This window comes from Doryrhamphus excisus, chromosome 6 (genome assembly GCF_030265055.1).
Source record: "Doryrhamphus excisus isolate RoL2022-K1 chromosome 6, RoL_Dexc_1.0, whole genome shotgun sequence".
NCBI classification, from domain to species: domain Eukaryota; kingdom Metazoa; phylum Chordata; class Actinopteri; order Syngnathiformes; family Syngnathidae; genus Doryrhamphus; species Doryrhamphus excisus.
Genome location: NC_080471.1, coordinates 19,422,506 through 19,434,998, shown reverse-complemented (window position 1 = coordinate 19,434,998; position 12,493 = coordinate 19,422,506).

Below are 12,493 nucleotides of genomic sequence, written 5' to 3'. Positions count from 1 at the left end.
CAAGCTGGATGTTCTTTACTGAGTTCAGATAAAATCTGGAGCCATTACGTGAACATCTCGAAGTGTATCTGTGCTAGCTTTATATTCCTACATCCATAATTATGCCACATGCTATGCAAAATTTTGCATTGGTTCTTGTATACTATCCCGGTTATTGTACAATATTTCATGTAAAAAAAAATGCTGTATTTTCCCCTTTGGTACGTTGAATGAGGACTTCATCTTGCAAGGACACTGGCAATTTGGCCTTTTGCCTGAAGACAGCTGGGGACATTTCAGGATTTATTTATTTTTTATCAGGTTTAGGTGTCGACCAACAAGAACAAAATTGTTGTTCCTCAGTTCTCAGTCTCCATCCATGCCATTAATGCAAAATTTTGCATTGGTTCTTGTATACTAACCCGGTTATTGTACAATATTTCATGTAAAAAATTGCTGTATTTTCCTATTTGGTACGTTAAATGAGGACTTCACCTTGCAAGGACACTGGCAATCCAACAACTAGCTTGCCAACTCCAGTCAAAAATCATCACCTAACTTAACTATACAGGTATTTACCTCTTTTTGGTCAGGATTTGGCCTTTCGCCTCAAGACAGTTGGAGACAATTCAGGATTTTTTTTTTTTATCAGGTTTAGGTGTCGACAAACAATGAAAAATTGTTGTTCCATGGTTCAGCTGTCTCTATCTATGCCAAACATACAACAAATAACCGTGAGTTTCATGGCTGGTGAGGTACTGACAGTTTATTGCTACATCAGTAATAATAATTTGATGTGGAAATTAGCTACATCAGTCATTTTTCTTAAGAACATGCTTAAAATCATTGGAATCATACAGTAAATACATGTATATAAATTTGAATATTTTGTTATCATTATTAGTTGATTTTCCATAATGACAGAATGCCACTCCTTTAGACGTACTATGTGTACACCTTTTCATTTGTATTTTGCACAATAAACATATCAGTATTGTTGCAGATAATATGTTTGTTCTGCATTTTATATATTTTAACCTAAAAGTTATGTGGTGTTATTTACAACTGCTGTTTATATGATGTGAGGACACTGATTGAGTGATGTGTTTAGTTAGTTAGTACAATCCAATCAAGTACCGGCGTCATCAACCTGATTTACATAAAAGACAAAACATTGGAACCTTTTAGTTCCAGAAACTAAAATGACCAAAAACTATAGGAGTTTCTGGACATTGTTGGAATAAAGGCTATTGTCTTCCCTGCCTCCCCCATATGTGATGTACTGTGTCGCTCTCCTCATTGCTTATTCATCTCACCTGCATCAGTGAAGAAGCTCACGACGCCTGGCTCCCCACCAGCCCTTTGTCACATTGTTGAGCTGACTGTTGTGGCAGCTACTCTTCTGGCGAGGCTGTTTAGTCAATGCCAAACTTATTCCCTCGTGCCTCCTCAGAACCATTTGTTCCTCAGGATTCCCGGCACGCTTTTACTTCTCCCATCTTGTCTCCATGCACCACTTAAGCTTGCGTTCTGTCAGTTTTATACTCTACTACAGTACACTGCCAACCTTACATCAAGCCTATTAACAATACCAACAGGAATGACAGGAAAAGTACATATTCATGTGGAGGTATTTTTGTAACTTGTATTTGTATCAAAAAGTGATAGAGCATTCATTCATTCGTTTTGTACCGCTTATCCTCACGAGGGTCGCAGGGGGTGCTGGAGCCTATCCCAGCTGTCTTCGGGGAAGAGGTGGGGTACACCCTGGAATTATCGCCAGCCAATCACAGGGCACCTAAAGACAAACAACCATTCACACTCACATTATCACAAATTATTTGTGCAATTTACTGTTAACGCTGTACATTGTTGTTCATATTTAATGTCACCTATTTATTCTCCACATTATTATTATTATTATTTATTATTATACGGGAGCCATGCAATGACATTTTGTTGGAAATTTCACTGCTGTGTTATTGTTCAATGACAATAAAGGAAGTCTATCTATCTATCTATCCATCCATCCATCCATCCATGGCATGCGCCAAGTTGCGGCAATGATGCTAGGAGTCCACTGGGCCGGCGCCAGTTGGTGCCAATTCGCGGCAATGTAATTTGCTGTGGCACGTAATGTCACCAATAATGTGCCTAGTGGCGTGCAGTGGCTCAAACTAGCTCCCAACTGGCTCGTGGTGGCCCGTAACGGCTGGGAAGAAAATTTCAAAATGTTTCAAAATTTTTGTCGCGCCACTTGCATCAAGCAATCAGTGCGAAGTGTCCACCAAGTGGAACCAAATGTCGCAAACAATCCGCCTATTGGAATGCAGTGGAATGTAATGGCACGTGCCAAGTTGTGCCAATGATGCTAGGAGTCCACTGGGCCGGCGCCAGTTGGTGCCACTAAAGGAAGTCTATCTATCCATCTATCCATCCATCCATCTATCCATCCCTATGGACAATTTAGAGTCGCCAATTAACCTAGCATGTTTTTGGAATGTGGGAGGAAACCGGAGTACCCAGAGAAAACCCACCCATGCACGGGGAGAAACGCCACATAGAGATGGCCAGGAATCAAACCCGAGTCTCCTAGTTGTGTGGCCTGCACACTAACCACTCTCCACCGTGCAGCCAGCAAACACATAAGGCCAAACTGAATCTGGTAACTAATGGAATGAACCCACAAAAATAGACGTCACTTGTGTCTGAGGAAGGCATCAAACAGGTTAAGAAAATAAAGCAGCGAATAGCAACACAGTAGATTTGGAAACCGGCGTCTCCCAGCTGCAAGCAATGAGCATAAAAAGGTTGGCAGTCATCAGCATCAGGTGTGCCCAGTGGCACCGCCTCCAGCCACGGACCAGGGGATCTGAATAGAAGGAAAAGGGCAGGGAGCACAAAAACAAAGTTTGTCTTGTCTTGGCTGCACTGCTACATAATGTGAATGACTTGCCTGCAATTATTTCAAAATGAAAGTAATCATAGTTGGGGATTGAGTTTGATAAAGTCAGGGATCTTTTCCCAGCTGGGCATGCTCAGAACACCTGAGCAGCGGCTCTACTCTGAGCTACCCCCGGATGAGTGGGTGAGTCCTGCCACCCTTTGGAGGAAACCCATTTTGGACGCTGGTATCTGTGAGCCTTCCTTCTCTTTCGGTCCCGTCCCAAAGCTCAAGACCCTCAGGTGAAGGTAGGAGTGCAGATGGACCAGTATAATTTATTATTTTATAATAAAAGACTGTAGATTAGGGCTGCACGGCGGTCGAGGCCAAGGTTCAATTCCACCCTCGGCCATCTCTGTGTGGAGTTTGCATGTTCTCCCCGTGCATGCGTGGGTTTTCTCCGGGTACTCCGGTTTCCTCCCACATTCCAAAAACATGCTAGGTTAATTGGCGACTCCAAATTGTCCATAGGTATGAATGCGAGTGTGAATGGTAATATTATTATTTTCTGCCTTTTATGAATATTATATTGGGTAATGTGAGTGTAAAGGTGACTATAGGGGTGTTATTTCTTCTTGAGAGGGCTCTAATTGTAGCGGTAGAAAATGAATGAATGAATGAATCAATCAAATTGTCCATAGGTATGAATGTGAGTGTGAATGGTTGTTTGTCTATATGTGACCTGTGATTGGCTGGCCACCAGTCCAGGGTGGACCCCGCCTCTCGCATGAAGACAGCTGGGATAGGCTCCAGCACCCCCGCGACCCTCGTGAAGAAAAAGCGGTAGAAAATGAATGAATGAATGAATGAATGAATTAATTAAATTGTCCATAGGTATGAATGTGAGTGTGAATGGTTGTTTGTCTATATGTGACCTGTGATTGGCTGGCCACCAGTCCAGGGTGTACCACGCCTCTCACCAGAAGACAGCTGGGATATGCTCCAGCACCCCCACAACCCTCGTGAGGAAAAGAGGTAGAAAATGAATGAATGACTGTAGATTACAGTACTTCACTGTGACAATTGTTGACTAAATACAAATACAACATGGATTCAGTGCTGTTACATCTTGTAGAAGGCAATTATTCGGGGGAAAGGGATATTAGGAAAAAAAATAAAAACATTCCGATGCACACCAGAGGTTGTTAAATTTGACTGACAGTGAAATAGTCGCGAGTTGCGAGTGTCAGGGTGGTTTGGATTTGGAAATGGGACAGAGATGGCCATTAATGCGGATTATATAAAAGGGTGTCCTTCTTTGTCCTTCTCTGTATGATTATACTGGATGTATGGAAATTAGATTGCATGTTTGTGCTAATGTGCTACATCCTGCCTGTTTGTTCGAAATGTTCTTTCTCATAATTTGTTGATGGACAATCTTGTACAGAACACAGGAGAAATAGACTGTCCTGTCCTCACAACACGTATCTGTATGCTGCTAGACAGCCAGCAAACCAATGAAGAAAACTCTGCATACAAGGCTTGCTTTTCTTGCTTTATGACACTTTCTTGTAAAAAAAAAAAAAAAAAAGCGGTAACTGAAACATACAGAAAAAATAAAATAAATTCCAATAATGCTCATGTTGCTAGCTAAACACACATCAGCTAACAGTTAGCTACCACATGTACTCCAACTCCAAATGCAAGCTAGCAGTAGCATGAAGCTAGCAAACTTGACAAAACAAATACAACTTTTGAAAAAGCAGATGCATCTATGTAAGTGCTTTATACACCAATATACTTACAAAGGCGACAATTTCCCAAGAAACAAACGTTTAGAGCAACTTTCAGCGTGTTTATGAGGTTTTTTCCCGTTTCGTTTCTGCCGTGAGGCTAGCCTGCTTTTCACCGAGTGAAAACGACAAAGCTTGTCTATATATGCGAGAGCACTCACTCTCTAGTGGCCCAAAATGATACTTTCTAGAGAAGATGTCTCACTCTGTAAACTTTTTAACCTTAGCGTTTTTAACAATATTTATTAGGACTTTTAGCTATTTATTACTTTCATTTTAACTAACTTATGAATTATTAATGTCTTTGACCCAAAGACATGACATAGACTACATTTAATATGGAGCTTAATGTTCTCATCTTGTCCAGTTAAACAGAAAATGCATGCATGCATCCTTGGGGTTACACATAGTGCTTCACCACTTCCTGCAACTTGAATCATGCAGTTCAGACTGTAGACTGTATAAATGATTACAAAATGAAGTAAGGACGCCAGTAAGGACAATATTAATGACCTCAAAAACTGTATCACTGAATAAATCAATTTCATCATTCCTGCCAGGACCGTTTCCCCAACAACAAAAAACTTGGATTACAAGTGGCCTGTAGCATCGGTCAATATCAGGAAACACTTTCCAAATCTCAAGTGTTTTCTCGTGTTTTCTCGAGTTCTGAGTAATTGCAAAGTATTTGATAATATTGTCAAGTAGAGCCCAAATAATCCAAATTGTGCCTTGAGTCTTAAGTCTCGTGACTCGAGTTCACACCTGATGAGTAGCCATGCTCGTGCATCATTTTGCTCCCGGGGCCGTGTTGTAAAACTTCAGAGGTGATGGATTTCTCCTCAACAGACCTGACATAATACATTTTGCTGCAGGGCCCTGCCACCATGTTAGAGTACTTTATACAGACTCGATGTAATTACTCCTCGGAGGAGAGAAGCCCCCACAAACAACACACACACATTTTTTATTTCACCTTGCGCCACTACTCTGTCAGTATTACATACGGTAGATTTCATCAGGTTCTTTAATTTGATATATATGGAACATATTTGTCTGAGATGGCTATCTGGCTGGGAACCTTCAACTGTTAAATTAATAACATAAGGCGCCATATGATACACTACAGTAAAGAAACACATAATTTTAAATAAAGTATAAAGTGTTTTGCAAGTTTGAGTAAGTCTTTCATCCCCAGTTTCAAGGGAAATACAAGATCAAGGCTAAATTCATAGGACATAAATGTTCGAGTCCTGACACGTTATAAGCACTGTTAAGGGTTTAAAAAATAAAATACACTACCATGACCTTGAACGTCGCAAATGAAAATGAAATTGTCATTGTCATGACACGCGGGTGTTAATCTTCAGTCAGTCATCCCTGTTGAAAACAAGAGTTGAAAAGAAGGATAAAGGAACTTACCATTTCCACACTGAATGGGAGGAAAAGTTATTTTCAATCTAATGGTACGTTTCAATAATGAAAAATTATGGATGCCTTGTAGCCAGAATACTACATATAAACAGAAAATGTTAAAAATGTTTCAAAATTGTAAACTAAAAATACAAAACCATGAAACAGCAATCATTTATTAATTACTTTTGTTAATGGATGCATTCAATTTGATTTGATTCTTTGGCGAAATAAAATTAGCTTTTTTTGCGTCAAATGACACAACGGTCATTTTAGTTTAATACAGTCATCCCTGTTTAAAACAAGAGTTGGGAAAAAAGGATAAAGGAACTTACCACTTCCACACTGAATGGGAGGAAAAGTTATTTTCAATCTAATGGTACGTTTCAATAATGAAAAATAATGGATGCCTTGTAGCCAGAATACTACATATAAAAAGAAAATGTTAAAAATGTTTAAAAATTGTAAACTAAAAATACAAAATCATGAAATAGCAATCATATATTAATTAATTTTGCTAATGGATGTGTCACGCTGCGCTGTGACATGTGCTTCTACCTTGTGTTGCTGTTTGGGGGTACGTCTGGGCTTCGTGTTATTTGAACCCTTACTGCTCTCCTTATGCTTTTGCAGACGCGGACCTCCCCTGAGTTGGGCGGAGCTACCAGACGGGCGCAGCTGCTGCCAATTCATCCCAATTTCCGGTCTCCCTCATTAGGCACTGAGCTGCGGCAGGAGGGTGCTGGATTATTCCTTTGTGGACGTGACAGACCAGCTCTGAGCTGTTGCCGTGCTCCTGTACCAATTCAGCACTGCTTACGCCTCTGCCACGCACCCTCCTACCCGTCCGGTAGCCCGCATGCCTATAGGACTGCGTATTGTCTTTTGAGGTAATTTGGGTTGTGCCTGCCGGCACTTAGTCACGGAGCCCCCTCTTTTGTGCTCCGTCGTTTTTCGTTACTCGTACCTCACTTACTGGACAATTAAAGACTTTAAAGACCTTACCTGAGACTGCTGTGTCCTGCATCTGGGGATCAAACCACCGCGCACGCGCCCTAGCCTGACAGAATAATCCAGCCAATATCATGGATCCCGCGGAACATCAGCAGCTTGAGTTTGCCCTCAAGGCCCAGGGGCAGATGATTAGTGACCACGAGCGGACGTTACAGGACCTTTCCACGTTGGTCCGCGACATGCACGCCCGCATGACGAGCACGTCCGTGGCCGCCTCCTCGGACGCCGTTCCGGCACCGGCCACAACATCGTCGGCGCTCCAACTCGTCCCTCGGGAGCCCAATATCCCTCACCCTTCCAGGTATGAGGGAGATTTTGGCGAGTGCAGACTATTCCTCCACCAGTGCTTCCTCGTGTTTAGTCAGCAAGCACAAACCTACGCCACGGACTCTGCCAAGGTGGCGTATATAGTTGGGCTCCTGACGGGGCGCGCCGCCAAATGGGCCATGGTGGTGAGTGAGAACAAGCCGGAACTCTTCTCCAGCCTCTCCCTATTCGTCGAGGAGCTCAAAAACGTGTTCGACCACCCGGTCAGAGAACGCGAAGCAGGACTGCGCCTCCTGGCCTTGCGCCAAGGCACGAACTCGGTGGCGGATCACTCCATCTCATTCCGCATTCTCGCAGTGGAGAGCGGCTGGGATGAAAAGGCTTTACGGTGCGTCTTCTGGGCCAGCCTTAGTCCCCGTCTGCTGGACGAATTGGCAGCCCGGGATGAGACCCGTTCCCTCGAAGAGCTTATCTCCCTCGCCATCAGACTGGACAACCGTCTGCGGGAGCGCAGTCGGCAGCGTGGTGGGGAACCGCCCCCGTTACTCTCTCTCCCTCACGGAACTCTTGCGCTTCCGCCTCCACCGTCGATCGCTCCACCCACCGAGAGCCTCGGGGAGGCGGTTCCTATGCAGCTGGGAGCCAATCGGATCTCCGCCACGGAAAGACTTCGTCGTCTGCGTCTCCGCCTCTGCCTCTACTGCGGCGCTGCGGACCACCCAGTCTCCCGCTGCTCCAGCCGGCCAGTCGCCCGACGTTCATCTCCCACCAAGAGCTCGTCGGTGGACGGACGTTCCCCCCCTCCCTCCTCCACTGCTTCCGTGGGCCGTCTGCAAGTGGAAGGTACGTTGTCATGGGGAGGGGAGGGGCGCCTTGCTATTTCCGCCCTGGTCGACTCGGGCGCTGACGAGAACTTTATAGACAGTGGCTTGGTAAAAGAACTTAACATCCCTACTGTGTGTGTTGAGAGATGCAAAAAGGTGCGTTCTCTGGATGGACGTCACTTAGCTAGCATCACGCACCAGACACGCCAGGTTTCTCTCCTGTTGTCCGGCAACCACCGGGAGTCCATCTGTTTTTTTGTTATCCCCTCACGCTCCGCTCCTGTAGTTCTGGGTCTCCCTTGGCTGCAACGTCACAGTCCTTATATTGATTGGTCCACTTTTAAAATAGTCAACTGGAGTTCTTTTTGTCATGCTAACTGTCTCCGCTCTGCCTCTCCTCCAGTCTGTCCTTCGAACCCTTCTCCCGTCTCGCCCGACCTCTCTCTGGTACCGGAGGAGTATCACCCCCTCAGGGAGGTCTTTTGTAAAGATCACGCTATGTCTCTTCCCCCCCACCGTCCCTACGATTGTGCCATAGACTTATTGCCCGGGGCGCCGCTTCCTTCCTCTCGACTATATAATATTTCCAAACCTGAACAGAGGGCTCTCGAGGAGTACATCTCCACTTCCCTTGCTGCTGGGCATATCCGGCCCTCCTCCTCCCCCTTGGCAGCGGGGTTCTTTTTTGTCCACAAGAAGGACGGTTCCTTGCGCCCGTGTATAGACTTTCGGTCACTCAATGCCATCACAGTTAAGAATAAGTACCCTCTTCCTCTCCTTGACTCCGCCTTCACTCCACTTCACACTGCCACCATTTTTACTAAATTGGACCTACGTAGCGCCTACCACCTCATTCGTATTCGGGAAGGGGATGAATGGAAGACTGCCTTTAACACGCCTTTAGGACATTTCGAATATTGCGTCATGCCTTTTGGTCTGACTAATGCTCCGGCAGTCTTCCAATGCCTCATCAACGATGTCCTACGCGACATGATTGGCCGCTTTGTTTTTGTGTATCTTGATGACATCCTTATTTACTCCTCATCCACCAAACAACACCTGCAGCACGTTCACCTTGTCCTCCAAAGGCTCTTAGAAAACCGTTTGTTTGTCAAACCTCAAAAGTGCACTTTTCATTCACTGTCGGTGCCCTTTCTGGGGTTTATCGTGGAGAAGGGGCAACTGAAACCCGACCCTGCCAAGATCCAGGCTGTGGTTGACTGGCCCACTCCCACATCTAGGAAGCTGTTACAGAGGTTTCTGGGTTTCGCTAACTTTTACCGGCGCTTTATTCGGGACTTTAGTAAAGTCGCCGATCCTCTGAACAAGCTGACATCTGCCAAGGTTCCGTTTTCCTGGTCAACGGGGGCCGATTCGGCCTTTCGGCGCCTTAAGTCTTTTTTCACCTCTGCACCTGTTCTGATTCACCCGAATCCTTCACTACCGTTTTTCGTTGAGGTGGATGCGTCCGACACTGGCGTAGGGGCCGTGCTCTCCCAGCGCTCCAGCTCAGACCAGAGGCTGCACCCCTGCGCCTTTTTCTCCAGGCGTCTATCGCCCGCTGAACGCAACTATGATGTTGGCAATCGGGAGCTGTTGGCGGTGGTCCTCGCCCTGCAGGAGTGGAGGCACTGGTTGGAAGGCGCTACACACCCATTTGTTATCTACACTGATCACAGAAACCTGTCGTACATACGCTCTGCCCAGCGCCTCAACCCCCGCCAGGCCCGGTGGGCTCTCTTCCTCACCCGCTTCAACTTTACTTTGACTTATCGCCCAGGTTCCCTAAATGGCAAACCGGATGCTCTCTCCCGCATGTTTGCACCGCAAGTTGAGGACCCAGCACCCGAGGCCATCCTTCCCCAGTCCTGCATTGTGGGCGGACTCCAGTGGGAGATCGAGAGGAGAGTGGCTGAGGCCAGCGGGGACACCCCTGTCCCAGCGGGCTGTCCTCCAGACCGACTGTTCGTCCCACGGTCCCTGCGGTCGGAGGTCCTGACCTGGGGCCACTGCTCTAAGATTGCCTGTCACCCCGGAGCCAGACGCACTGCCTTCCTCCTGTCCCAGCGCTTTTGGTGGCCCTCCCTCCACACCGACACAAAGAGCTTCGTTGCTGCCTGCCCCATCTGTGCCAGAAACAAGTCTTCCAACCAGCCACCGGCAGGCCTGCTCCACCCGCTCCCCATCCCCTCTCGCCCTTGGTCACACATTGCCTTGGACTTTGTGACGGGTCTGCCTGCTTCGAGGGGTTTCACCGTTGTTCTTACCATTGTGGATAGGTTCTCTAAGTTGGCTCACTTTGTTCCCCTCCGCAGAATCCCCTCCGCCCTGGAGACAGCCAAGCTTCTAGTGCAACATGTGGTCCGCCCCCATGGCATTCCAGTTGATGTGGTGTCCGACAGAGGTCCCCAGTTCGCCTCAGCAACCTGGAGGGCTTTTTGCAAGTCCCTGGGAGCCTCGGTCAGCCTCTCCTCTGGATACCACCCCCAATCCAACGGACAGACGGAGCGGGTAAACCAGGACCTGGAGTCAGCCTTGAGGTGTGTGTGCCACCAACACCCCACGTCCTGGTCTCGGGATCTTCCGTGGGTGGAATACGCCCACAACACCCTGGTGTGTTCTTCCACTGGCCTCTCTCCTTTTCATGTCGTCCACGGCTTCCAGCCTCCACTGTTCCCCCACCAGGAGCCCAGCTCATCAGTTGCTTCGGTGGCTTCGTTGCTCCGCCGGGTCCATCGGGTGTGGCGGGACACACGGACGGCACTATCCCGGACCGCCAAACGCAACCAAAGACTGGCGGATCGCCATCGGAGGCCTGCACCCAACTATCAGCCTGGGCAGAGTGTCTGGCTGTCTTCTCGGGACCTGCCCCTGGCCGTGGAGTCGAAGAAGTTGGCCCCCAGGTTCGTGGGACCATACAAGGTGGTCCGTATGGTCAACCCTGCTTCCGCCAGACTCAAGCTCCCCCCATCTCTCAAGACCTACCCGGTGTTCCATGTGTCCCGCCTGAAGCCGGTTACCCTAAGCGATCTCAATCCACCGCCAGTGCCTCCTCCCCCTCCTCGCCTGGTGGATGGACACCCGGCCTTTACAGCCAGGTCTATCTTGGATGCCAGGAGACGGGGCAGGGGTGTGCAGTACCTTGTGGACTGGGAGGGTTACGGTCCCGAGGACCGCTCATGGGTCTCCCGGTCACTGATCCTCGACCCCACCCTCTTATCTGATTTTTACCGCAAGTTCCCAGACAAGCCAGGTGGTCGGCCTAGGACCACCCGTTGAATTGGGAGGGGGGGATACTGTCACGCTGCGCTGTGACATGTGCTTCTACCTTGTGTTGCTGTTTGGGGGTACGTCTGGGCTTCGTGTTATTTGAACCCTTACTGCTCTCCTTATGCTTTTGCAGACGCGGACCTCCCCTGAGTTGGGCGGAGCTACCAGACGGGTGCAGCTGCTGCCAATTCATCCCAATTTCCGGTCTCCCTCATTAGGCACTGAGCTGCGGCAGGAGGGTGCTGGATTATTCCTTTGTGGACGTGACAGACCAGCTCTGAGCTGTTGCCGTGCTCCTGTACCAATTCAGCACTGCTTACGCCTCTGCCACGCACCCTCCTACCCGTCCGGTAGCCCGCATGCCTATAGGACTGCGTATTGTCTTTTGAGGTAATTTGGGTTGTGCCTGCCGGCACTTAGTCACGGAGCCCCCTCTTTTGTGCTCCGTCGTTTTTCGTTACTCGTACCTCACTTACTGGACAATTAAAGACTTTAAAGACCTTACCTGAGACTGCTGTGTCCTGCATCTGGGGATCAAACCACCGCGCACGCGCCCTAGCCTGACAGGATGCATTCAATTCGATTTGATTCTTTGGCAAAATAAAATTAGCTGTTTTGCTTCAAATGACACAACGGTCATTTTAGTTGAATACAGTCATCCCTGTTTAAAACAAGAGTTGGAAAGAAGGATAAATGAACTTACCACTTCCACACTGAATGGGAGGAAAAGTTATTTTCAATCTAATGGTTACGTTTCAATAATGAAAAATTATGGATGCCTTGTAGCCAGAATACTACATATAAAAAGAAAATGTTAAAAAGGTTTAAAAATTGTAAACTAAAAATACAAAACCATGAAACGGCAATCATTTATTAATTAATTTTGTTAATGGATGCATTCAATTCGATTTGATTCTTTGGCAAAATAAAATTAGCTGTTTTGCTTCAAATGACACAACTGTCATTTTCGTTGAATACAGTCATCCCTGTTTAAAACAAGAGTTGGAAAAAAGGATAAAGGAACTTACCACTTCCACACTGAATGGGAG